Below are 27,937 nucleotides of genomic sequence, written 5' to 3' on the forward strand. Positions count from 1 at the left end.
CCAGATGATATACTAATGACTGAAAGAAATTGTCTTGAAGTACTGAAGATAGTTTTGATAGTTTTAGTGATAGAACATAACCCACTTCAAAGGCCAAAGTTGGGAAAATAATTATAACTCTGATGGTACAAATAAAATTTCAAGTGAGGATTTGTTTTAAGTACTCATTGTACATAATTGGATTTCCTTAGTTTCTTGTTTGGCTAACTCTGATAGAGCAGATGCTTCATGCCTAGGCCCCTAAGTATGATCCTCTGAGTATATATGGAAGGGCAGACATACCTTTTTCAAAATGCTACAGAAGCCCAGAGGAAGAAATCAGTATGAAGAACCCAACTTTGAACTGGGATGACTAGGACTGTCCAGCAGAAGGGTCGAGGAAGGGCATCCCAGGCCTGTACACAGGTGTGGAGATCTGCATATGCGAGACTTGGTGAGTGGTGGTCCTGTGTGGGCAGAGGGTGGATCATTTTGTTGTGCCTGGGAAGAGGGGCAGAGTCAGGACACAGGTGACAGGAGGGAGACTGGATCAAAGTCTTGAAAGGCTTCCAGTGCTGTGCTCAGGAGTTTGGAATTTATCCTGAAAATAGGAGTTTTAGCAAAAGATTATGTGATTATATTGCACTTTAGGTAGATCATTCTCGTATTACTTTGGCTTGAGTGATGGAGGCCAGGAATCCTTAGCAAACAGTTGTAGTAGTGTGGGTAAGAGATGTTTAGTGCTGCAACAGGGACCATGAAAATGAATAGGAGAGGTCATATTTAAGAGTTGTGACCAATTTAATTTAATTTACAGTTTTAATTAATTGTGCATTTAATTTACAGTTAAACTTTTCTTTCCTTTAGACCAGTTCTGAATGTATTAACTTTGTATTATAACATCATATTCATTTTATGCAAGACACAGGCTGAGGATACATTTGCTGCCTTCTTGTCTCACAAGCATCACATGCTGACTGTACCTGAGATGGAACTTTGATTTTTCTTCACTCCCACTGCATTCTTCCTTTTGGCACTACCATCCCCTCAGTTATTCAGGCCAAACACCTACATCATCCTTGGTCTTTCCCCTCCCCCTTAGACCTCCTTCATTCCCAGCAGCAAGGCGTATGGATCCTATGTCCAAAATATATTTTGAATCCACTGCCTTCTCTTCATCTCCACTGGCAGACTGCCTCCACTGCAGTCCAGACCAGCACCACTTCCTATCTGGACCTCTTCAGCAGCCTCACAACTCTCTCCCCACCTAAGTTCTTGCATCCCAGCCTGGCCGCTGCACAGTTGTAAGAATAATCACAACTATTTCACTTTCCTGTTGAATCGTTTCAGCCAGTTCCCGAATTCCCTACTTTGGCCTGCATGATCTTGTCCCTGCCCAGTTCTCCAATTTCATTTCATGCCATCTCCCCCCATTAACTGTACTCTAGTAACTGGTACTGTTTTACTTTCTTTTAACATAACAAACTGTTTTCTACCTTAGGATCTTTGCAGTTTCCTCTTTGAATGGCTAGCTCTTTTTCTTCCGTTAATTGGGTCTTAGCTTAAATTCACTTGCTCAGAGACATCATTCCTTGACTGCTTTACCTAGAGTAGGTTTCTCTTTTTGTTTGTTTTCTAATACTTGCAATTATTTTTGTGTGTTTACTTCTTTTTCTCCTGGAAGAATATAAACTCAGGGAGGGACTGTGTCTCACTGCTTGGCATGTGGCAAGCAGTCATTAAACATGTATGAAGTGATAGAAGGGAAGGGAAAAGAAGGGAGAAATGGATGGAATGTGTGGGGAGAGAGAAAGAGAAAAGGAAGGAGAAGGGGTAGGAAAAAGAGGAAAGAAAGGCTTTGCTTACTGAGCAGCTGCTAGGCTCTTGACTCCATCAAGAGTGTATCCATTTGGTGTTTGTTGTGCCAATCCTGGGCCAACCACTACCAGCAAGCTTGTATTATTTCAGAGGAATTACAAATCCTAAGGCACCTTCACCTTTCACAAATCTTTGAGTCATCTGACACCTGATCCTCTGCAGCTTGTGATAGTCGTGGTTGTCATCTTTTACCATGGGCTAGGGTCTCTGCTAGGTACCTTCTCCAGGGGATCTTCCCAACCCAGGGATCAAGCCCAGGTCTCCCGCATTGCAGGCAGATTTTTTACCAGCTGAGCCACAAAGGAAGCCCATCTGACTGACTAGGCTATCCAAAATAGTCCACCCAACACACCAATATGCTTTCTTTATATTCCCTTAACCTGCTCTATTTTCTTTATAGTAACTATAGTCTTCATTTTGTTTGCATATTCATTGTCTCCCCCACTGGCAGAGAGGCTTCACTCAGGTGAGTTTGTTGGGTTTTCATATTTTTTGAGACAATACCTACTGCCTAGTAAGCACCCAGTATTTGTTGAAAAAATAGGAAGAAAATCTTGCAGTTTTTTTTTTTTTTTAAGCTTTTCTGGACAATACCAGTTTCCTTTGGGTAAGAGTCACAACATCTCTCAGGGTTTTTGAAAGTTACTACATTTATACAAAAATTTACTATATAAGTGTTAAAAAGCCTAGTACCTGTGTGAGTCCATGGATTGAAATCGATTATTTTCCACAGTTCTTTTAGAGCTCATCAAATTGAGGCTGCTCCAAACAGTTCTGCAGTTGACTAATTTAAGGTAGATCTTGTCTTTATGGAGATTGAGAAGAAGCTTGAAGATGTGATTTATGTAAACTACTACCAGGAGGGCCCTGGGCTAGAGGAAGCAGATATAGATTTTGGGTATATCCATGAAGTCGTATAAGTTGAAAATTTATATCATATTGTCAAGTATTGAGTGTATTTTACATTTCTCAGTGTCTCTTATAGCTTCCTTGTAATTCTGGTAAGAGTGTATTTCAGAAATTTATAAATCTCCAGGTTTCAATTATGTAAAGTGATTCTAATTTATTTTGGGGCAATTTCTTTCTGAATAAAAAGATTTTACCTAAAACTATTCAAAAGAATAATAATTAAAGGAGCCTTAAAAGTGCCTAATGGGTCTTCCCATGTGACTCAGCGGTAAAGAACCCACCTGCCAAACAGGAGATGCAAGTTTGATCCCTGCGTTAGGAAGACCCCCTGGAGGAGGAAATGGCAACCCACTCCAATATTCTTAGCTGGATAATCCCATGAACAGAGGAGCCTGGTGGGCTACAGTCCACAAGGTCACAAGTCAGGCAGGACTGAGCACATGTGTATGCAAAGGTACCTAATATCAAAAGTCCTTTTAAAAATAATTTTTTGTGTGCTTGAGTCTCAGAGTTTTAAAATCTGTTTTTCTTGTTTTAAAACTGAGCTGATTAAAAGAATCCTACAGAAACATACAAAGAAAAAAAATTTTAATCTCCTGAAATGCCATTGCTAAGAGCTCACTTAAGTGTTAACAGTGACTGATGGTCTTTCAGACAGCGCTCTGTGTATATGAACATACAATTTCCTGATAACTAAGATCATACAATACATGAGTTTTTAAATTTATATTACATATGTGGACCTGTGTTTACATACAGTAATTAGTTCTTGGTAGATAATAATCATGCTCGAGCAATCTAACAGTAACTCTTTCTCCAAAGATAGTTGTTCTCTTCAGGCAAAATTAGAGATCTATTTCATTGTTTCAAACCTAAAGGCATCTTGGAATTTCATAATTGATTTTAATTTTGCGGCCAACAAGGCAGTTACACGAGTCATGTAATTCCAGTTACCCATCTATGAAGCTAACTAGTGGGGTGAAATAAAGAAAATGATTCAAAACATTTAAGGTGTGCATTTCATTTATGTTAGGGGAGCATCGTGAAGACAACCATTGTGCCTATCTCGAAACTCCCTTATTGTAGCACAAAGGATTTCTTAACATCTTAAGTGATTGTGCTGTGGGTGTGATTGTACTGAATAGCTAATGTGACTGACGTGTCTTGACAAAGTATCCTGCATTTCTAGAACTTTCATAATGATCACCAGTCTTCCTCAGGTAGAGAGGCCCAGGGCTGATTGTTCCCAGCAGGCAGGCACTGGCTCAGCAGTTTGCAGACCTATTCTGCCACCATCTTGCAAGGATACACCTGCATTGGTCTACCTGTTGTTTTATAATCAGCTTTTATTTCTTCATAGTATATTCCCTGCCCATAAATGTAAAACCTTACCATTGGTTTTAATGACCCCCATAGTCCCGAAGAAAGGCAATGCCAAAGAATGCTCTAACTACTGCACAATTGCACTCATCTCCTACGCTAGTAAAGTAATGCTTTAAATTCTCCAAGCCAGGCTTCAGCATACATGAACCATGGACTTCCAGATGTTCAGGTTGCTTTTAGAAAAGGCAGAGGAACCAGAGATCAAATTGCCAACATCCGCTGGATCATTGAGAAAGCAAAAGAGTTCCAGAAAAACATCTATTTCTGCTTTATTGACTATGCCAAAGCCTTTGACTTTGTGGATCACAACAAACTGTGGAAAATTCTGAAAGAGATGGGAATACCTGACCACCTGACCTGCCTCTTGAGAAACCTGTATGCAGGTCAGGAAGCAACGGTTAGAACTGGACATGAAACAACAGACTGGTTTCAAATAGGAAAAGGAGTACGTCAAGGCTGTATATTGTCGCCCTGCTTATTTAACCTATATGCAGAGTACATCATGAGAAACTCTGAGCTGGAGGAAGCACAAGCTGGAATCAAGATTGCCAGGAGAAATGTCAATAACCTCAGATATGCAGATGACACCACCCTTATGGCAGAAAGTGAAGAGGAGCTAAAGAGCCTCTTGATGAAAGTGAAAGAGGAGAGTGAAAAAGTTGGCTTAAAGCTCAACATTCAGAAAGCTAAGATCATGGCATCCGGTCCCATCACTTCATGGCAGGTAGATGGGGAAACAGTGGAAACAGTGGCTGACTTTATTTTTCTGGGCTCCAAAATCACTGCAGATGGCGATTGCAGCCATAAAATTAAAAGATGCTTGCTCCTTTGAAGGAAAGCTATGACCAGCCTAGATAGTATATTAAAAAGCAGAGACATTACTTTGCCAACAAAGGTCTGTCTAGTCAAGGCTATGGTTTTTCCAGTAGTCATATATGGATGTGAGAGTTGGACTGTGAAGAAAACTGAGCACCGAAGAATTGATGCTTTTGAACTGTGGTGTTGGAGAAGATTCTTGAGAGTACCTTGAACTGCAAGGAGATCCAACCAGTCCATCCTATAGGAGATCAGTCTGGGGTGTTTGTTGGAAGGACTGATGTCGAAGCTGAAACTCTAATATTTTGGCCACCTGATGCGAAGAGCTGACTCATTGGAAAAGACCCTGATGCTGGGAGGGATTAGGGGCAGGAGGAGAAGGGGAAGACAGAGGATGAGATGGTTGGATGGCATCACGAACTTGATGGACATGGGTTTGGGTAGACTCCGGGAGTTGGTGATGGACAGGGAGGCCTGGCGTGCTGAGGTTCATTGGGTTGAAAAGAGTCGGACATGACTGAGAGACTGAACTGAACTGAACTGAAGTACATGTTTGAATATAGGTGTCGTAATCGGTATTGTAATCTGTTTAACTTGGAGAAGGCGATAGCACCCCACTCCAGTGCTCATGCCTGGAAAACCTCATGGACGGAGGAGCCTGGTAGGCTGCAGTCCATGGGGTCACTAGGAGTTGGACACGACTGAGCGACTTCACTTTCACTTTTTACTTTCATGCATTGGAGAAGGAAATGGCAACCCACTCCAGTGTTCTTGCCTGGAGAATCCCAGGGATGGGGGAGCCTGGTGGGCTGCTGTCTATGGGGTCGCACAGAGTTGGACACGACTGAAGCGACTTAGCAGCAGCAGCAGCAATCTGTTTAACTAGCCTCCTCTGATGAACATCGGGTTGTATTTAAATCTTGCAGAACAAAAGGTATAATAAATTTCCTTTTGCACTTATCTTTAATTACTTAATGCCCAGATAAGCTTAGCACAAATAATTAGAAGGGGGAATTGTTGGGTTATGAGATATGTATGTCTAGCTTTTTGATACAAATTGCCAGTGTATCCACCCAAACAAAGGGGTACTAATTTACAAACTCAATGACAATTCATGAGCGTTAGTAGGAAATTATATCTCCTTATTGTTGTTTAAATTTCTTTCATTACAAGTGTCCATTAAAATGAAGTTGGACTCTCTAAGGCCTGAAAAAAGCTTTTTCATGCCACCAATATTTGCCTGCAGAGTAACCCATAGAATAGTTACTTCTGCCAGGTTGTCCCATTTTTTCAACATTATCGTGTCCAAAAAAACAATTTAGAGAGTATCTGGTATGGCTGTATGTCAATGATTGAGTGCTTCATTACTAGAATTAACAACACAGTGTTGTTTTTATTTCACAGTCTTTTTTAGATTTGCAAATGTATGCCTCTTGCTCCCATTTGAATTCTTCTCCCTCTATAACCTCTCTTGTGTGGACCTTGTCCCCTTAGTTTTTCTCTCCTTCCCACGATTGTCAGTTTCCTAAATGTTTGCAGCACTAGAAAGCGCAAGTATTGGAATCTTTTGTCAATTCATACATTTTCTGCTTTAACAAAAGAAGCCTGGCAAGAGATTTTATTTCCACTTTTGTCTTCATTAGCAGTACTCCATTGCCCTTCTTTGAATTCTGTCTTAATTTTTTGTTCCCATTAAGTTTTAGTACAGGACCTACTCCTTGACCTTTTGCTACTCAGGAAGAAGTGCTTTTCTTCAAGCAAGGAGGCACTTAGAACTTTCTTGGTATTTGTGATCTCCAGTTTCGCAAGAGATGTGTAGTTTCTTTACGCTTTTAACTCTGTCCTTGTCCTTTTCCTTACCCTCTCTCATTTCCTCTTCAAATGAAAATGTTTTATTGACCAAAGGATATGATTTTTTTAAGAGGATCTGTTGGTTTTCAAAAGTAACAGCAACTGCAAAATTAATCTACATCCATCTTAAGGAATTGGGAGGAACTTCCAAGTATTCAGGTAGAATTCCTAAATCTCTGCTGTGTTCTCCTGCTCTAATTTGTTGGTGTCTGCCATAACTATTCCTGAGGCATTGTGCAAACAGATGGCATAGGTGCAGCTGGAAGTTCATGGGTCATTGGCTTCCAGAGGAGGTCTGGCTCTTTGGGTGGTCCAGCACACCAGTATTACTAATCTACTTTTCTGGATTACCTCCACAGAACCTTGAAGGATAAAGGATTTCAATGAATGTGGAAAAGACTTTGAACTTTCTTTTAATTTACGTATGGTGACAGAAGCTACTTTTATAGGCTAAAGTTTGGAAGTATCGATGTAACCTAATTTGCCTTTGGTATGAAAAAATAGAAAGAGCATTGGATTTGGAGTTAAACCAACCTGAGATTGAGTTCTGGTTGTATTGCTTTACTTGTCATATGTCCCTGTCTCTCAGGGAACATAGAGTTAAATGGAAAGCAGACAAGAAAAAATTTTCCCAGAAAAAAAACAAACTGCTTTAACAAGAAACTTGCACATGGGTGTATGTGCAAAGAGCTCTTAAAGTGTCCAGTAGAGACAGAAAAGCCTTTCCAGAGGACTTAGCATGTGAACTGAGACTTGAGTTTATGAAGCTGGGTGGGAATGGAGAATATTAATACCTATCCAACTACTTAAAGGGTTTCTTGAAAAGTAAAGAAATAATGTTTATAAATAAGTGCTTGTAAACTTTATAGCCCCCAAAAGATTATTATCGTTATTAATTTTTCTTAATGTTAACTTAAAATAATTTGAGTGAGATCTTTTAAGGGAAGCCAAAATAAGAGAATTTCTCTTATTCACTTTAAAAATCTGACAGTCATTTTGGTTTCTTGATTTAACTAGGACATGTTGGTAGTTGATTTCAGAACATTCACTTGTAAGATTTCCCTCAATGGCTGTTAGATAAGTAGGCCTGCATTAAATATTTTTATAATAGCTTCTTTGAAGTCCTAAGACTCAGGGTTGATTCTAGACAGGTTCAGGAGTGTTATCTATGTAGAAGAAAAAGATTTACACACCCACTAAGATAACTAAAATAAAAGAGACAGACAAATATTGGTAAGGATGTGGAGAAACTGGAACCTTCATTGATTGCTGGTAGGATTGTAATGTGGCGCAACCACTTTAGAAAACAGTTTGATAGTTCCTCAAAAAGTTAAACATCACCTTATGATCCAAATTTCACTTCTAAATATATGCCCTAGAGGAATTAGAGCTTATGTCCATGTCAAAACTTACATACAAAAGTCCATAGCAGTATTATTTATAATAGCTAAAAAGGGGAAACAGCCATCAAAGATGAAAGGCTAAACAAAATGTACTGTGTCCATACAATGGAATATTCTTTGGTCATGAAAAGTAATTAATTACTGGTACATGCTTCAGTGTGGATGAACCTTCAAAGCATTATGCTAAGTGAAAGAAGCCAGTCACAAAAGAACATATATGTTTGATTGCATTTGTGTGAAATATCCAGAATAAGCAAATCAATGAAGACAGAAAGTAGATTAGTGGTTGCCAGAGGCTAGAAGGAGAGAATGGCAATGGTAGAGGGTGACTGTTAATGGATATGGGTTTTTCGGGGGACTGGTAAGTATGTTCTAAAATTAGATAGTGATGTTGGAAGGAGAAGGAAGGAAAAAGGAAACCACCCTACAGAGATATGGATCTGAGGTTATTTTTCCAGCCTCATTTCCCAAGATCCAAAAGTAGTTGATGGATGGGATATTACTTGTATAATTCTTCATACAAACCCGGGAAATCAGTTAAACCACTTACCTTTAAATTCTGATTGTGGAGCACCAAACATATATGTGAGGGAATTTATCTGCTAGAAAAAAAGAGGGGATAGGGTTCCTATGTTTTGAGAGGCCAGAGTGAATCTTCCAGAAATTATTGAGACAAATAAGCCTATTTCAATAGAAAGTGCTGCTGCGCCACCCACTGCCCCATTCCCCTGCCCTTCCACCGGTTATATCCAGAAAGCCATTTTCGTCTGAAGATCTGGCAGATGAAGGAGTTGCTGCCCACATGCCTTTTGGATTTTTCTGGGTGAAAGATCCTAAGGGAGCCTGGGGACTGCATGCTGATCCAGCCGCTCACGTCATGTATCTATTTAAACATTTAATTTGGGGAGGAAGCCAGAGGAATGAACTGAATATAACTCTGTGTTGTTTTTCTTTCCAGGAAGGAGAGCAGTTTGTGAAGAAAATCGGTGGTATTTTTGCCTTCAAGGTGAAAGATGGCCCTGGGGGTAAAGAAGCCACCTGGGTGGTGGACGTGTCGACCAAGAGGATCTGTGCTCCCTAACGCAGGTCAGTGCAGTGATGACCTCATTGATAGGAGCACTGACAAGTTCACAGAGGAAATGGGGGCCTGCCTTGGTGTCCCCAAAGGGCTGGCTTTAGAGTTATAGAACCTTGTCAAAGAACTGGGGAATCTTTGGGAATAGGACTAGGTCCCGGCTGCTTCTTCCCAAAGATTGAGAGGCTCCGTCACTGTGGCTAGCCTTACGCTTTGGAATTACACAAACTTGGGTTTAGAGTCCTGGTCCTGCCACTCACAGATTTTGGCCTTAAAAATTATTTCCCTCCTCTGAGCTTTGTTTTTTAGATTTGTAAATGGAAATAATAAATGGTACCTATTTCCTAGGATTCATCTGTAGATTAAGAGAAATAATGATCTCCTAATTAACCTGTGAAGAGCATGGTTCAGTGTGTGGCTGTATGTCCTCAGAAGACCTAACTGTACCCACTGTCTCCACTCCATCTCATCCCAGGCTTTCTTGGACTTACTCCAGTCAGCTTTTGTCAGCTCATCGTTATCCCATAACTGTTCTTGCAAGGTCACAAGTAATCACTGGGCTGCTAACTTCAGTGGTTAATTCCCAGCCCTTATAATATTACTCTTCTAGGCTCTCTTCCTACCTATCGGCTGTTCCTTCTTGGCCTCTCTTTCCATTTTTTTTTTCTCTTCCCTAAGTATGTAAATATTGGTGTGCTCTAAGGCTCAGTTCTGTCTATATTCACTCCTTGGGGCTTTCATCTAATTTCATGCTTTTCAAACCATGTCTACACTGATGACTCCCAGGCATCTTAAGTGTGAACTCAAACACTAAACTCTGGGTATATATTCAGCTGCTTAACTAATGAGTTTACCTGTATACTTAATAGGTTTTTTAAAGCTAATATGTCTGAAACCAAACTGTTGCTCTTCCTCCCACCCCGCTTTAATTGTGTTCTCCTTCCACTGTCTTCTCCATGTTGGTAAACTGCGCTTCTGTCTTACCAGTTCCTCAGTCTAAAATCCTTGAGGTCATGCTCGGCTCTTCTTTTTGTTTTTTGAAATTGAAATATAGTTGATTTACAATGTTGTGCCAATCTCTGCTGTATAGCAAAGTGACTCATTTTACACACATACAGCTTCTTTGAATGTTCTTTTCCATTATAGTTTACCCCAGAGATTGGATGCAGTTCTCTGTGCTACACAGTTGGACCTTGTTGGTTATCTGTTCTAAATGTAATAGCCTGCATCTGTGTTGACTCTTCTTTTTCTCGCACTCCACAGTCTAATCCGCCAGCAAATTCTTTCCTCTGCTACTGCCACCTTGGTCCTCCACCATTTTTGCCTGATCTCCATTTCTAACCTTGCCCCCTATAGGTTCTTTTTCACACACACCAGCTGGAGTGATCATTTTAAAACTCAGATTCTCACCCTTCTCGGCTCAAAACAATTCAGTGACTTTCAACTCACAGAGCTGAAATTAGAGTTCTTACTATCACACTACATAACTGGCCCTAGTCTTCTCTCTCTTACTACCTCTTCCTCACTTTGCTCCAGTCACACTGGCCTCCTTGCTATTGCTTGAACGTGGGGTGTTCCCAGTTCAGGAGCTTTCTACTGCCTGGGATTGTCATCCCTCAGATATCCTCTCGGCTGGTCCTTTTATTTGCTTCGGATTTTTGCCCAAATGTCACCTCAGTGAGACTTTCCCCGGCCACACTTCTAAATCACACCTCATTACCATTCCCTGCTGTCCTTTTCTGACATAGTTTTCTTTTTAGCACTTACCTCCATCTGATATACCATATCTTATCTATTTGCTTATTGTCTATCCCCCACTAGAGTTGTAAACTGCGTGAACACAGAACATTTGCCTTTTAGGTTCACTGCTGTATTCACAGTACCTAGAATTATACCGGATACCTGGTAAGCCTTCAATAAAATAGATAATAAAAATGAACAGCAGAATGAATGAGTGATGCTTAGTAAGCATTCAGTAAATGGTAGCTATATTGTGTGCTATGTTTCTGTCTTTGGAGAGAGCCTGTTACAGTTAAGAGATGTGAGGGATAAGAACTAGCTTTTTAGAGGGCTATACTATGAACTTTGAAAGTGATTTGATATATAATCTATCCATTAAAACTTTTTGAGTAGAAAAGAAAAGTCAGAACTGCATTTTAGAGGATGAAGTTGCTGCATTAGACCTGATGAATTAGAAAGGAAGAAATCAGAGGCAGAGAGAGCAATTAGGAGGATGGATGATACCACCATCTGAGTTAAGCAAAAAGGAGAGCCCAAGTGTTGGCAGTAAGAAAAAAGGACGTTGTTACATGGCAGTTTCCAGGAGTGTTTGGAGTGAAATTGATGCTACCTGGAAGCTGTAAAGTAGGAGGTCTGTCAAAGATGGTAGGGTTCATTGGTGGTGGTGGTTTAGACCCCATGAATCGTATCCCACCAGGCTCCTCTGTACATGGGATCTCCCAGGCGAGAATACTGGAGTGGGTTGCCATTTCCTTCTCCAGGGGATATTCCTGACCCAGGGATCGAACCCAGGTCTCCCACATTGCAGGTAGTCTCCTGCATTTCAGGCAGATTCTTTACCGACTGAGCTCCTGGAGAAGCTCAGAGTTCATTACCACAACATAATTGAAGAAGGTCCCGGAGGAGAGGATGACATCACGAACACAGGTGGAAGGAGGGTTAGCCTTAGCAAGGAGGGAGGGATACTTCTTTCTTTGAGAGGGTAGATAAATACTGAGGGGCATTTTGAGGTACAGAGGAGGTTGACAGAATTCTTAAACTAGAGTTCAGAGCTTGGAGAAAATATTAAGAGCAGTGTTATGTGCACTGTTGAATAAGGAATTAATCAGAAAAAAAAGGAATTAACTAGAGATAATGAAGAAAAAGCTGAGCGGCAGTGAGGGCACCTGGTGTGGACAGCATTTTTTTCCTCAAAATGAGTGGGCAGAAAAATAATTACGCTTGCATTCTATGAGCTTCCATCTAACATAATGTAGGAAGGAAAACTAATGTTTCATCTAGATTTTAGCTTCAAGAACTAACAAGAACTTTGGGGAAATAATGCAGAGTTTTTAAATGACTGGCGTTTAATGGTTACTTCAGGATTATAAATTGATATGCCTAGACAGATGTAGTTTTTAGAGAAAATTTTTCTTATTTTCTTATTAGTGTTTGTTTGTTTTGAAAGGTTACATGCTTATGGAAATGTACTAAAAATTTCAGAAAAACCATGTTCTCTGTATATGGACTCTGGCAGTGAACTCTCCCCACATTAGGTGCCCCATCCCAAACCTGCAGGAATTTTACTCTGAATTTCTGCTGAAACCGATACTTGTTGGCAGCCGGGAGTGGTGTTGAAATATGGACTTACCAGTAAAAGCTGCCACGGGAAATTGCCAGCTCTTTTTACATCATCCAACAAATGACCATTTGTTAGAGATCAGCATTAATAACCTGTCCTAGTTTGAACCGACATCTGAAAGAGAATTGTTAATTCTTTTGACATGTCCATACTGTTGACAGGTTTACTTTCTGCAAACATAGTAAGATTTGCTTAAATGTATTTCACTTGCCTATATTCTAAGAGCTTGGTAATGATACAGATGGTTGTATCAAGGACTTTTAGATTTTGTACATTTTCCGTACTCTTTTCTTGCTGCCTGGGTGCTTCTCTATCAGTTCCACCTCTCCCCCCTCTCCTTTGAAACAATTCACATAGCATGTCTCCAGGAAGCCAACATTGATTAATTTAACATGACATATTATTCTTTCATTCCTACAGTCTGTCCCCTCAGCACCTCCTTGCGTTCTCAACCCTGCCCCTTTGTGGGGAACATGATATAGAGAGCCTCAGAGTCTCCCATCCCCAAGGTACAGGAGAAAGAGCATAGTCTTTGGAGATACTCAAACCTGGGTTCAGACCTTGGCTTTGTCACTCATTAGATATAAACTTTTCCTGAGTCCAATTTTCTCACCTACAAAATGGTGAGAATACCGTTTGTCTGTGGAGCAGTTGTGGGGATTAAATGAGATAAGGTATGTAAAGCCCCTAGCATGGTAAGTGCTCAGTAAATCATTACTTCCTTCCCATCCTATAAAGTAAACATTAATTTTGCTTAAATGCATTGGAATTGCCTGTGATTCTTTAAAAGGACATAGGGAGCTGAGGACGCATCTGGGATGCATCAGATGCTGATGAATTGGTGAAGGCCCAGTGAACATTGAGCTGTTGAATATTTGTAGTTTTCCTGTAACAAGAGGAGCCATATAACTTAGGAGCTGGGAGTATAGGCTTTGGCAGCAGGAATCTGCTTCCCTACCTAGCTCAGCCACTTACTAGCTGTGTGACCTTGAGCAAGTTGTTTGACCTCTCTTACCCTTATAGGGTTATTATTAAGATCAAATGAGTCCAAGTATGTGAAGTTCTCAGCATAGTAAGAGCTCAGTAAGTGCTGGTGTAGTAACAGCAGCAGCAGTACTTTATTTCCTAAAGTCACTAGGAGTTCTCTCTTGGAATATTAAAATCTAATCCAACAGTAAATCAAGTCCAGCTATCTCAATTTGCTAGCTTTGTTTTTTTTTTTTTTTTCCCCTCCCTGCTCTTTGATGTTATATATCTACAAGGGAACTGGTTTTTCCAGACTGGAAATACTTGAATTTTTAAGACTTCAGATCTTTTTTTCAAGTAATAAGAGAAAATTTAGATAGAGGCAGAGATGGAATGGCCATTGAGACACAGTCTTTTCAGGGGTTATTTCTGCATCCTAAGATGTAAAAGAAAAATGCTTAGTTTTGAATCATGTTTTAGTTACTTAATAAAAGGACATGCTATGCTTTAATAGTTTGCCCCCATCCCAGTCTATTTGTACTGCTGTTTGAACATACCACACCTGGGTGACTCAAAAACAACAGGATTTGTCATAGTTCTGGTGACTGGAAACCCAAGATCAAGGCATCAGCATAGTCACCTTTTTTTGAGTATCCTCTGCCTGGTTCATAGCCAGTGCTTTCTTGCTGTGGGCCCGCATCGTGGAAGGGCTCAGGTCTCTCTGGAGCCTCTCTATAAGCATGAATCCCATTCATTAAGGCTCTACCCTTACGACGCCCGAAGGCCCTCCCTGCTAATACTATCACATTGTTGTTCTTCAGTCACTAAGTTGTGTCTGATTCTTTGTTACCCCATGGACTGCAGCACGGCAGGCCTCCCTGTCTCCTGGAGTTTACCCAAGTTCATGTTCATTGAATCCATGATGCTATCTAACCATCTCATCTTCTGCCGCTCTCTTCTACGTTTGCTTTCAATCTTTCCCAGAGTCTTTTCCAGTAAGTCTGCTCTTTGCATCAGGTGGCCAAAAGTATTGTAGCTTCAGATTCAGCTTGAGTCCTTCCTGTGAATATTCAGAGTTGATTTCCTTCCAGATTGACTGTTTTGATCTCCTTGCTGTCCAAGGGACTCTCAAAAGTCTTCTCCAGCATCACAGTTTGAAAGCATCCATTCTTGGCTCTCAGCCTTCTTTATGGTTCAACACTCACATCTGTACATGACTACTGGAAAGACCATAGCTTTCACTATATGGACCTTTGTTGGCAAAGTGATATGTTTTAATATGCTGTCTAGGTTTGTCATAGTTTTCCTTCCACGAAGCAAATGTCTTCTGATTTCATGTCTGCAGTCACCATCCACAGTGATTTTGGAGCCCAAGAAGAGAAAATTTGTCACAGCTTCCACTTTTTCCCATTCTATTTGCCATAAAGTGATGGGACTGGACACCATGAACTTCATTTTTTGAATGCTGAGTTTTAAGCCAGCTTTTTCGCTTTCTTCTTTCACACTCATCAGGTGACTCTTTAGTTCCTCTTTACTTTCTGCCGTTAGAGCGGCATCATCTGCATATCTGAGGTAGCTGCTATTTCTCCCAACAATTTAAATTTCAGTTTGTGATTTATCCAGCCCAGCATTTTGCATGATGTACTCTGCATATAAGTTAAGTAAACAGGGTAACAATATACAGCCTTATTGTACTCCTTTCCCAATTTTGATGCAGTCAATTGTTACAGATAAGGTTCTAACTGTTATTTTTGGCCCACATACAGGTTTCTCAGGAGACAGGTAAGATGGTCAGGTATTCCCATCTCTTTAAGAAATTTCCACCATTTGTTGTGATCTATAGTCAAAGGCTTTCACGTAGTCAATGAAACGGAAGTAGATGTTTTTTGTGAAATTCCTTGCTGTCTCTATGATCCAACAAATGTTGGCAATTTGGTCTCTGTTTCTTCTGCCTTTTCTAAACTCAGCTTATACATCTGGAAGTTCTCGATTCAAATACTGGTGAAGCTTACCTTGAAGGATTCTGAGTGTAACCTTCTAGCATGGGAAGTTGGTGCAATTGTCCAGTAGCTTGAACATTCTTTAGCACTGCCCTTCTTTGGAACTGGGATATAAGCTGATCTTTTCCAGTCGTTTGGCCACTGCTGGGTTTTTCAAATTTGCTGACATCTTGAGTACAGCACTTTAACATCATCCTTTGGGACTTGAAATAGCTCAGCTGGAATTCCATCCTCCACTAGATTTGTTGGTAGTAATGCTTCCTAAGGCCCACTTGGCTTCACACTCCAGGATGTCAGGCTCTAGGTGAGTGACCACACCATTGTGGCTATATGAGTCATTAAGACCTTTTTTGTACAGTTCTTCTGTGTATTCTTGCCACCTCTTCTTAATTTCTTCTGCATCTGTTGTGTCCTTACTGTTTCTGTCCTTTATCATGCCCATCCTTGCGTGACATGTTCCTTTGATATCTCTAGTTTTCTTGAAGAGAGCCCTAGTCTTACCCATTCTATGGTTTTCTTCCATTTCTTTGCAGTGTTTATTGAAGAAGGCCTTCTTATCTCTTCTTACTTTTCTCTGGATCTCTCCCTTCACTTGGTTATATCTTTCCCTTCCTCCTGTGCCTTTTGCTTCTCTTCTTTCCTCAGCTATTTGTAAAGCCTCCTCAGACAACTGCTTTACTTTCTTGCATTTCTTTGACTTAGGGATGGTTTTGGTCACCACCTCCTGTACAATGTTATGAACCTCTTTCCATAGTGCTTCAGACACTTTGTCTCCCAGATCTAATCCCTTGAATCTTTTTATCACCTCCACTGTATAACCATAAGGGATTTGATTTAGGTCATACCTGAGTGGCTTAGTGGTTTTTCCCACTTTAAAATTTAAGCCTGAATTTTGCTATAAGGAGCTGATGATCTGAGCCACAGTCATCTCCAGGTCTTGTTTTTGCTGACTGTATAGAGCTTCTCCATCTTTAGCTGCAAAAAATGCAGTCAGTCTGATTTTGGTTAGAGCATAGGCTTGGGTTACTGTGATGTTGAATGGCTTTCCTTGGAAACAAACCAAGATCATTCTGCTGTTTTTGAGACTGCACCCGTGTGTCGCATTTCAGACTCTTTTGTTGGTTACGAGGGCTACTCCATTTCTTCTAAGGGATCCTTGCCCACAGTGAAAGAAAAGAAAGAAAGAAAGAAAGAAAGTGTTAATCGTGTCTGGCTCTTTGTGACCCCATGGACTGTAGCCTGCCAGGCTTCTCTGTCCATGGAATTCTCCAAGCAAGAAAACTGGAGTGGGTTGCCATTTCCTTCTCCAGGGGATCTTCCTGACCCAGGGATCAAACCCAGGTCTCTTGCATTGCAGGCAGTTTCTTTACCATCTGAGCTACCACGAGTAGATATAATGGTCATCTAAGTTAAATTGGCCTAAAAACGGACTCCAGTCCATTTTAGTTCACTGATTCCTAAGATGTCAATGTTTACTCTTTCCATCTCCTGTCTGACTACTTCCAATTTACCTTGATTCATGGACCTAACATTCCAGGTTCCTATGCAATATTTTTCTTTACAGCATCGGATTTTACTTTCACCACTAGACTTATCCACAGCTGAGCATCTTTTCCACTTTGGCCCAGCTGCTTCATTCTTTCTGGAGCTGTTAGTAATTGCCCTGCACTCTTCCACAGTAGCATATTGGACACCTATCCTCGGGGGAAGGGGGGGTGCTCATCTTCTGATGTAATATCTTTTTTTTTAAATTGTTCATGAGGTTCTCCTGGCAAGAACACTGGAGTGGTTTGGCATTCCCTTCTCCAGTGGACCACGTTTTGTCAGATCTATGACCCGTCTGTCTTGGGTGGCCCTGCCTGGCATGGCTCATAACTTCATTGAGTTATGCAAGACAGTCACCTCAACAAGGCAGTGATACATGAAGGGGACTATCACACTAGGTATTAGGATTTCAAAATAAGAGTTTTGGGGTATACAAGCATTCAGACCATATATGGCAAGTCCTATCTTTTTTTTAAATTAAGGCACAGATTAACTATTGTGCCATGATTTGATATTATTATAATTATTAGTAGTAATACTATTAGAGTATTATTTTTATATAGATTATCCAAAGAACTGACTGCTGGAAATTCTGATTTCTTGGTGAAAATTTCCTTTTGCATTTGGAACTTCTCTTTTGTCCAAGGAAGAAATGGCTGGTTTAGCAATGAGGTTAGAGTCTTTGTGGTATGGCCTTTTTTCTTTGATTATACTATTAAAATTGATATTTTTAAAACTCTGTTTTTATATAAGTAATATATACTCAAGTGTAAACAAAATGAAAAACTACTCTCCTATAATCCCACCCATCTATATCATGAGTTCACAAATGATGGCCTATGTGCCAAATTCATCCCACCACCTGCTTTTTTAAATTTTGTTTTGTGTAAAAATTTTCTGAAGTTTAGCCCATAAGGAAGGGTATAAATCTGAGTGTTTAGCCTGATCAATGTTAACAAATGAATATATCTCCAAGCTCAAGATGCAGAATGTTGCCAGCACTCTAGAAACCTCCTCACACCACCTCCCATTACTATTCATTCCCAAAAGGAACCACTATTCCAAATTCTACCACCATCAGTTGATTTTATTTATTTTAGAAATCCATATAGATGGAGCCATGCAATATTTACTGTTTGAGGTGTGGCTTCTTTTGCTCATCATTGTAAGATTCATTATATTTTTGAAGTAACATTAGTTCATTTTTACTATGTGAATGCACTAGAATTTATTTATTCAGTTAATGGTTGATATATCTTTGCAGTATTTCCATTATGGGGCCTTATAAATAAAGCTGCTGTGAACATTCTCTTATGTGTCTGTTAGTGGACATACATACTTATCTCCATTTGTTATATAACGTGGAGTAGAAATACTAAGGGCTTCCCTCATAGCTCAGTTGGTAAAGAATCTGCCTGCAATACAGGAGACCCTGGTTCGATTCCTGGGTCAGGAAGATCCCCTGGAGAAGGAACTGGCAACCCACTCCAGTTTTCATGCCTAGAGAATCCCCATGGACAGAGGAGGCTGGCAGGCTACAGTCCATGGGGTTGCAAGAGTTGGACATGACTTAGTGACTAAACCACCACCACCACCACCAGAAATACTAAGTCATGAGCTACCATATAGCCAGGTTTTTGATATGGATATACTATTTACATTCTCCTCCATATTATATGAGAGTTTCATTTGCTCTATATTTTTGACAATACTTGGTAATATCATTTTTTTAGTTTGTTTTTAACTTGGGTACACTGAGGTATTATTTATATACAATAGACTCTACCTTTGTAAGATGTATAATTCTATGAACTCAGACAAATGCATACAGTATTATAAGTCACTACCAAAAATCAAGATACAGAAGATTTCCAAAAAATATCTTTGCGTCCTTTTGTTCTCAATCCCCTACTCTCACCCTTAGATGCTGGCAACCACTGAGCTGATTTCTATCCCTACAGTTTCACTTTTCCCAGGATGTCATAAGCTTCCAATGGAATCATACTCTTTGCGCCTTTTTGAGCCTGCTTATTTCATGTATTATCAATAGTTTATTCCTTTTTGTTGCTAATTAGTTTATCCACTCGCCAGATGGAGTATATTTAGTTTTTTTTCCAGGTTTGGGCAATTTGAGGAAAGCCCCTAATGAACATTCACGAATAGGTGTGGATTTATATTTTCATTGCTCTTGGGTAAACACCTATGAATGGCATGTGTGTGTTTAGTTTTCTAAGAAACTTCCAGACTGTTTTCTAAGGTGACTGTATCATTTTAAAGTCCCTCCAGCATTGTGTTGACTTTTCAACTGCTCCTCCTCACCAGCACTGGGTATTATTTTTTTAAAGCCATTCATGCTAGTAGGTATGTTGTATCTCATCTATACTTTCAACTTGCATTTTCCTGATGACTAATGGAATTGAACACCATTTCATGTGCTTTTTCTGGCTATTTGGAGATCTTTTATATGTGCCTGTTTGCTTGCCCATTTTTGTAGTGGATTATCCAGCCTTTTCTAATTGAGTGATAGGAGTTTTTTTTATATTTTCTGGCTACAAGTTCTTTGTTAGATATATAAGTTGCAAATATCTTCTTGCTCTTGGTCTGCTACTGTTTTGAAAATAGTTTTATTGGAATATGGCTGCATGCATTTGTTTATATATTTTCTATAGCTGTTCTTGTGCTACAAGTACAGGGTGAGTCATTGCATTAGAGGTCTAGTAGTTCACAACACCTAAAATATTTAGTGTCTGATCATTTACAAGAAAGTTTGCTAAGCCCTGCTATAGATAACTATTCATCATCTATTACCACAAATTTAATGGTTTAAAACAACACACGCATTTATTACCTCACAGCTTCCATAGATAAATTGGCTGAGGACAGCTTAGCTGAGTTCTCTGCATAAGGTCTTGCAGGTTGCAGTCAGGGTGTTATCCAGGGCTGGACTGTCATCTGGAGACTTGGCTAGGAAAGGGGTTTATGTCCAAGCTCAATCATGTTGCTGCAAAAGTAACTTCCTTGCCTCTATGAGAATGTAGCTTTGTTTCTCCTGGTTACAGGCCAGAGTCTGCCCTCAGCTCCTACAGGCCAGTACCCTGCCAGGTAGTCCTCTCAATAGGCAGTGTGCAACTCACAGGATGAAGCTAGCTTGAAGTCAAGGCCAGCAAGAGAGTGAGACAAAAGACACACCCTCAGCTTTCTCACATTGTGCAGGCTAGAAGCAAGTCACAAGTCCTGACCACACTCTAGGGTAGGGGATTATCCATTTAGCTCAGTCATACAGTCATGTCTGACTATTTGCAATCCCATGGACTGCAGCATGCCAGACTTCCCTGTCCATCACCAACTCCCAGAGCTTGCTCAAACTCATGTCCATCAAATCAGTGATGTGATTCAACCATCTCATCCTATGTCATTCCCTTCTCCTCCTGCCTTCAACCTTTCCCAGCATCAGGGTCTTTTCTAAGGAGTCAGTTCTTTGCATCAGGTGGCCAAAGTATTGGAGTTTCAGCTTCAGCATCAGTCCCTCCAATGAACACCCAGGACTGATTTCCTTTAGGATTGACAGGTTGGATCTCCTTGCTGTCCAAGGGACTCTCAGGAGTCTTCTCCAACATCATAGTTCAAAAGTATCCGTTTTTCTGTGCTCAGCTTTCTTTATAGTCCAACTCTCACATCCATACATGACTACTGGAAAAACCATAACTTTAACTAGACAGACAGACCTTTGTCAGCAAAGTAATATCTCTGCTTTAATATACTGTCTAGGTTTGTCATAGCTTTTCTCCCAAGGAGCAAGTGTCTTTTAATTTCATGGCTGCAGTCACCATCTGTAGTGATTTTGGAGGCCAAGAAAATAAAGTCAGTCACTGTTTCCATTGTTTCCCCATCTATTTGCCACGAAGTGATGAGACCAGATGCCATGATCTTTGTTATTTGAATGTTGAATTTTAAGCCAGCTTTTTCACTGTCCTTCCTAGTGGAATATACAAAGGCATGAATGAATACCAGAAAGCAGCAATCACAGGGGTCACCTTAGAGCCTGTGTGCCACAGTAGCTATTATTAATATATTGGTCTCCAAGTTTGCAGGTTGGAATCTACAAGTTTATAAGCTTCTTCCTATATGTCTATCAGGGCTTCCCTGATAGCTCAGTTGGTAAAGAATCCACCTGCAATGCAGGAGACCCCAGTTCGGTTCTTGGGTTGGGAAGATCCACTGGAGAAGGGATATACTACCCACTCCAGTATTCTTGGGCTTCCCTTGTGGCCCACCTGGTAAAGAATCCTGCTGCAATGTGGGAGACATGGGTTCTATCCCTGGGTTGGGAAGATCTCCTGGAGAAGCGAAAGGCTACCCACTCCAATATTCTGGCCTGGAGAATTCCATGGACTGCATAGTCCATGGATTGTAGAGTCGGACATGACTGAGCAACTTTCACTTTTACTTTATACATATATAATTGAATATCTGTTTTTACATAAAACATGGGTTCATGCCTACAGTTTGTTTTGAAACTGGTTTATATAACAATCGCTTCAAGAGTTTCCCATCTCTTTAAGAATTCTTAGAGATGGGAATGCCAGACCACCTTACCTGCCTCCTGAGAAATCTGTATGCAGGTCAAGAAGCAATAGTTAGAACTGGACATGGAACAACAGACTGGTTCCAAATAGGGAAAGGAGTACGTCGAGGCAGTATATTGTCACCCTGCTTATTTAACTTATATGCAGAGTACATCATGAGAAATGCTGGCCTAGATGAAGCACAAGCTGGAATCAAGATTGCCGGGAGAAGTATCAATAACCTCAAATACACAGCTGACACCACCCTTATGGCAAAAAGTGAAGAAGAACTAAAGAGCCTCTTGATGGAAGTGAAAGAGGAGAGTGAAAAAACTGGCTTAAAACTCAGCATTCAGAAAACTAAGATTGTGGCATCCAGTCCCATCATTTCATGGGAAATATATGGGGAAATAATAGAAACAGTGACAGACTTTATTTTCTTGGGCTCCAAAATCACTGCAGATGGTGACTGCACCCAAGAAATTAAAAGACACTTGCTCCTTGGAAGAAAAGCTATGACCAGCCTAGACAGCATATTGAAAAGCAGAGACATTACTTTGCTGACAAAGGTCCATCTAGTGAAAGTTATGCTTTTTCCAGTAGTCATGTATGGATGTGAGAGTTGGACTATAAAGACGGCTGAGCACCAAAGAACTGATGCTTTTGAACTGTGGTGTTGGAGAAGACTCTTGAGAGTCCCTTGGACTGCAAGGAGATCCAACCAGTCCATCCTAAAGAAAACCAGTTCTGAATATTCATTGGAAGGACTGATGCTGAAGCTGAAGCTGCAATACTTTGGCCACCTGACGCAAAGAACTGACTAGAAAAGACCCTGATGCTGGGAAAGATTGAAGTCAGGAGAATAAGGGGACAACGGAAGATGAGAAGGCTGGACGGCATCACCGACTTGATGGACATGAGTTTGAGCAAGCTCCTGGAGTTGGGGATAGACAGGGAAGCCTGGTATGCTATAGTCCATGGGATTGCAAATAGTCAGACATGACTGAGCAACTGAACTATATAACAATATCATGAACTGTATAATGTGAATGTGTCTTTTCAGGTCATGAAATGTAGATCCTTATCATCTAATGGCTGCATTGTACCCCTCTATATGAATATACCAAGATTATTTAATGAATTCCCTCTTCTTAAATATTGCAGTTGCTAGTGATTTATGCCATATTTTACCAGGCTGCTGTAGAGTGTATGTGAGCGCCCATGTGCCCGCACTAACACTGGGTGTGATTCTGTTACAGTCAGTGGTTTTTGATTAAAATGTACACATGAAACTGAACACTCCCTTTTTCTCCTTCCTTCTGCATGGCTCTTATTTAGATAAGAATGCTGACTGTGCAATCACAATGACTGACTCGGACTTACTGGCTCTGATGACTGGTAAAATGAATCCTCAGATGGTAAGTATGACGGTACGTATGTCCTTGTATTAAGTGGATTTTAACCTGTTTCACTTCATCACCTATTTCAGCCTCATCCCATAAAGTGTAAAGTGATCAAACCCACAAAACTCAGTGTTCCCCAAATATTCACTTAATGGATGACAAATAGTTGTGGAGCTAGCCATGTGTCAGCCATTGCCCTGTGTGCTGAAAATGTCCAGATGAATAAGAAATAGTTCACACGCTCTGGGCATCCAGTTTGGTATGAGACAGGTGTGCAGAAGAATAAGTGCAACCAAATATCTGTGGTGCCCTGTCTGGCTTGTGGTTGGAGAGTGTGGAAGAAGGAGAAGCCATATCTTCCTGGGCTGCCAGAGAATGCTTCACAGAGGGAATAATGCCTGGCTCTGTCCTGGGGGTGGTCAGGAGTCATCAGTGCACAGGTGGAGAGCAGGAGCCACCCAAATAGAAGAAAGAACTAGTTGTCACAGAGGCAAGACGTTTACCTTTCGTATCTTTGCCTGTGCTCCTTTTTTGTCTGAGCTGTGATTTCCTTGACAAACTTATCTTTTAAAATGATCTTAGGGACTTCCCTGGTGGTCCAGTGGCTAAGACTGTGCTCCCAAGGAATGGGGCTTGTGTTCGATCCTTGGTCAGGGAACTAAATCTCACATGCTACAACTAAGAGTTTGCATTCTGCAATTAAAGATCCCTTATGCTGCAGGTAAGACTCAGCACAGCCAAATAAAATAAATGAATATTAATTTAACAAAACAGAATGAACTTAGTTGTTATGTTCAAAGACCGCCTACCACACTGTTGGGGAGCTATAGTCAGTACCTCTTCTGGGCCACTTACTGGACTGCTAGCCTAGCACTTGTCTCATTACACTAGGTTGTGATATGCCTGTCTCTTCTCCCAGTAGAATGTGCATGTCTCAAGGGAACAAACCACATCTTGTTCATCTTTGTGTCTCCAGAACTTAGCATGATGCCTGGCATTTTTAAATTTTGACAATCACTGGATTAATCTGTATTTCTCTAAAATGTATTCATGGCTTGTATAGATTTTTCAGGCCCCCAGATTGTCAAGGGTCTTCTTATATTCTTTACTGGCACAATGTTGAGCAGACTTGATATACATTATTGTAAATAACACAAAGAAGCTAAGATGCTGCTTCCCATTGTAGCCTTATTTTTTGTTGTTGTTGCCTTAACCTTATTTGGGCTTCCCTGTTGGCTCAGATGGTAAAGAATCTACCTATAATTTGGGAGACCCGATTCAATCCCTGGGTCAGAAAGATCCCTGGAGAAGGGAACGGCTACCAACTCCAGTATTCTTTCCTGGAGAATCCCATGGACAGAGGAGCCTGGCAGGCTACAGTCCATATCACATGGAGTCAGACAGAACTGAAGCAACTAACACTTTCAGCCTTATTTGTTTTGGGTCTTGCTCCTGTGGTGAAGTCACTCAGTCGTATCCGACTCTTTGCAAACCCATGGACACCAGGCTCCTCTGTCCATGGGATTTTCTAGTCGAAAGTACTGGAATGGGTTGCCATTTCCTTCTCCAGGGAATCTTCCCAACCCAGGGATCAAACCCAGGTCTCCCGCATTGTAGACAGGCGCTTTACCGTCTGAGCCACCAGGGTACCCTCATAATTTTAAAGACTGGATAAAACAACTAAATCTGACTCCTACTTGTATTCCTTTTAAAAATGCTTATTCTAAGCAACTAAGCACATTTCAGCTGACGCATTGACAAGGGAGAGACTTGCATCTATGATGTTTCAGTTGAATGCATACCACTGATGCTGACATTAGCACCCACTGGGCCCTCTTCAAAATCTGGACAGAACAGAGGCCACCAGTCCCAGAGCTGGCACGTCCCCCTTCCCACCCGCTGCAGCTCAGCCAGTGTGCACTCCATACACTTCCTTGGTAGCGTGGTCAGGCTTCACACTCAGCTGCCCTCGTTCTCTCATTTTATCTGTTTACCACCCATTTGGAGAGTAAAGTGTCAGCTTACTTTTCCTGAACACCTGTCGGCACCCAGAGGAATTAAAGATAAAAATGGGAGACCTTTGTGTTAATGTGCTAATGGTCTTCCCTTATGCTCAGAAGAGGATTTGACTGGAAACCATTAAATGCAGTGGAAATTATAATTTATATGTTTGGCTACAGTTGAAGCAAAGCAATATGCTCTCTAGCAGAAAGCACATATGAAGAGCACCTTAGGGCCCAGATTTAAATGATTCTTTTGTTTGGAGTCTCTAAAAGGTGAGACTCATTTTTCTCTGTAATCATTATTAAATAAAATAAATAAAAATTAAATAAAATGTAATTTCTTCTTTTAATTAAGAAAAGGGAAATATGGTGAGTTTCTCTGGTAGGAACTACTGGTCCATATTTTTAAAAGACATATGTTAAATATATTGTGTTCTGAGACACTTGACCTTTAAGTCATCAGACAGAAGGCTGTGTGCCATATAGAAAGGAAACATTTAGTTTGTCCAGACAGAGGAGGGGGGGGAAAAAGGAATTAGTCACCCTCACCAGAAGGTGTAGAGAAGGCAGAGCTCTGTGCTTTCCTACTAGTGTGGCAGAAGAGCTCCTCACTTCTTAATATACTTGTTAGGAAGTGAAGGCTACCAGCAACTTTTCCTCTATTTTAAGAATTGAGTAAGAAGACTGAGATCATAGCAGAGAAATCATGCTATGTTCCCAATTTTGCTATTTCTTTAAAGTTTTCCTGGGGTTTTGTTACATGATAAATTTAGCAAACATCATGTGATCTAATCCCAGGCAGTTGCTAAGTGGAACAAATTGTGGCTCTGCACTTGGGACTGGTTTGAGTCTCCTTATTGAGCCAAAGATTCACACAGGCACCTCAGCAGGCTGCCTGGCCTCCCCCTGTAGGGAATACATCTTTATCATGTAGGCCAAAAAAGGGAGAAAAATGGTGACATTTCATTGCCTAGATGCATCTGTAATCGAATCCCAAGTTTCTAAGTGTGTTACACATGTGCTTTCCCCCCCTGCTGGCAGACCCACTGAATGCGTAATGTTTTTAAACAAAATCAGTCTAGTATGAACCCACTCTGCCTAATATTTGAGGAAAACAGGTAATGGCAGACTCAATTTCTAAGAGAACAGATTTGGGAAAGCTGTGTCTTTTGACTGCTCTGTGTAAAGCGTGACTTTTACAAATTTACCCTTGTGAGGAATCTGGTGCTAAATCTATTCCCGAAAGCCAAGTTTCATATTTTGAAGAAAGTTTAAGAGACTTGGATAAATAAACCATCTTGGGGCTGGACAGTCTAGAAATATTAACAATCTCAAAACAACAAATAATAAATTTTCTTTCTTCTTCCTCACAGGCCTTTTTTCAAGGCAAATTGAAAATCACTGGCAATGTGAGTCTGGCTATGAAATGACAAAATCTCCAGCTGCAGCCACAGGCAAAGCTAAGCTGTAAAGAGCTCCCTTTGCCTACCTTTGAAAATCAAGTTGAGATATATAGATATACATATATTTCATTGTCAGAACTTAGATTGAAACTACATATTGGGAAATAGCATGAAATTTGTTTTCAAATGGGTGTGTCCAATCTCGTTTTTCCTAAGCCCTGGGTGAATAGAACCTGATGGTTTACTACTGCTTTGCTGAATTGCATACAACTGCGCATTGCAAAGTTAATATGGTAATTATGGTTTGGGGTCAAATTGAATTTTAGAATAAAATTAGGAAGAGCAAAATCCAAAAACTATGTAAACAAAAGCTCTCATTTTGGTTATAAAGTACATTTGAGGATTCTTGTGCTGAAGATTCAATTTAAGTTTTCTTTGGGAGAGCTAGGGAAGAAACAGAACGCCAGTAGCTGGCCATATTTAGTGGCGTGCACTTAATGGCCTCAACCTATTTCCCAGTGACAATTTTTTAAATTCTGTATTGGGATTTAAAAAAAAAAATCTTTAAAATTTTGCATTTCATGCCATCAAAGCAGTATTTTTTCCCACATTAAAGAAATATGATCAAAGTTTGGGAGTAAATATCTATTTTTAAATGAGTTTCTTTCTTGAAAAAATTCAGTGTATTAGAAACATAAAATGCTGTTGAGAAAATTGAAGAAATGAGTTTGCTTTGACATGCACAATTTTCAAATTATACTCATATTACTTTAATTAAATTCATAAAACTCTCTTTTCTTTGTTATAATTTTCCTTTTCCATATGTTTAGTTTACTAGCCACATTTATCTTTCTAGATTTTCTAATGCTAATGCTGTTTCTATAATTCAGTAAGATATGGGGTAAAATAATGCTTTCAGAAAAATGTTTAATAGAAGATTGCTCTTCCTCATCTCTTTTTTTTTTTTAATTATGTATCTTCTTTTTGTTCAGAGTTCTCTAAATGATAGAGAGTGAGAAACATTGGAGATTTACAATCTGAGTTATCTAGACTACTATTTACTGCTACGTTCCCATAGTCAGTCACTACTAGTTCTTGGTTAGGGGTGTACTGTGTTGTGGTGGAAGGGGCACCTGACTAGGAGTCAGGAGTCTTGTTTCTCTTAGGCAAATTAGTAATGTCTGACAGTGTCTAACCTGTTAAAATAGGGCATTTATGCCGGTCCATAAGGCTCCCTCTGTTCTGATAATCCTGTGAGTCTACTCAGAGGCCAGCAGAACTGTTTGGGAGTTATTTAGGCCATGCCTTTCTGCTGTTACTCAATTACTTTTACCCAAAGATGGTCAGAGGCACAAAGCTGGGTGGTTTCAGTTTGTTTAGATGTTCGGCATCTCTAC

The 27,937-nt window shown here is 40.3% G+C and overlaps 1 pseudogene; it reads left to right on the forward strand.

Annotated features, from left to right (window-relative positions):
• Positions 1 to 421: 421 nt before the first annotated feature.
• LOC114114889 (sterol carrier protein 2-like) lies at positions 422 to 27,288 on the forward strand (annotated as a pseudogene).
• The last annotated feature ends 649 nt before the right edge of the window (positions 27,289 to 27,937 follow it).

The sequence above is a fragment of the Ovis aries genome, chromosome 1, assembly GCF_016772045.2.
Source record: "Ovis aries strain OAR_USU_Benz2616 breed Rambouillet chromosome 1, ARS-UI_Ramb_v3.0, whole genome shotgun sequence".
Lineage (NCBI taxonomy): Eukaryota > Metazoa > Chordata > Mammalia > Artiodactyla > Bovidae > Ovis > Ovis aries.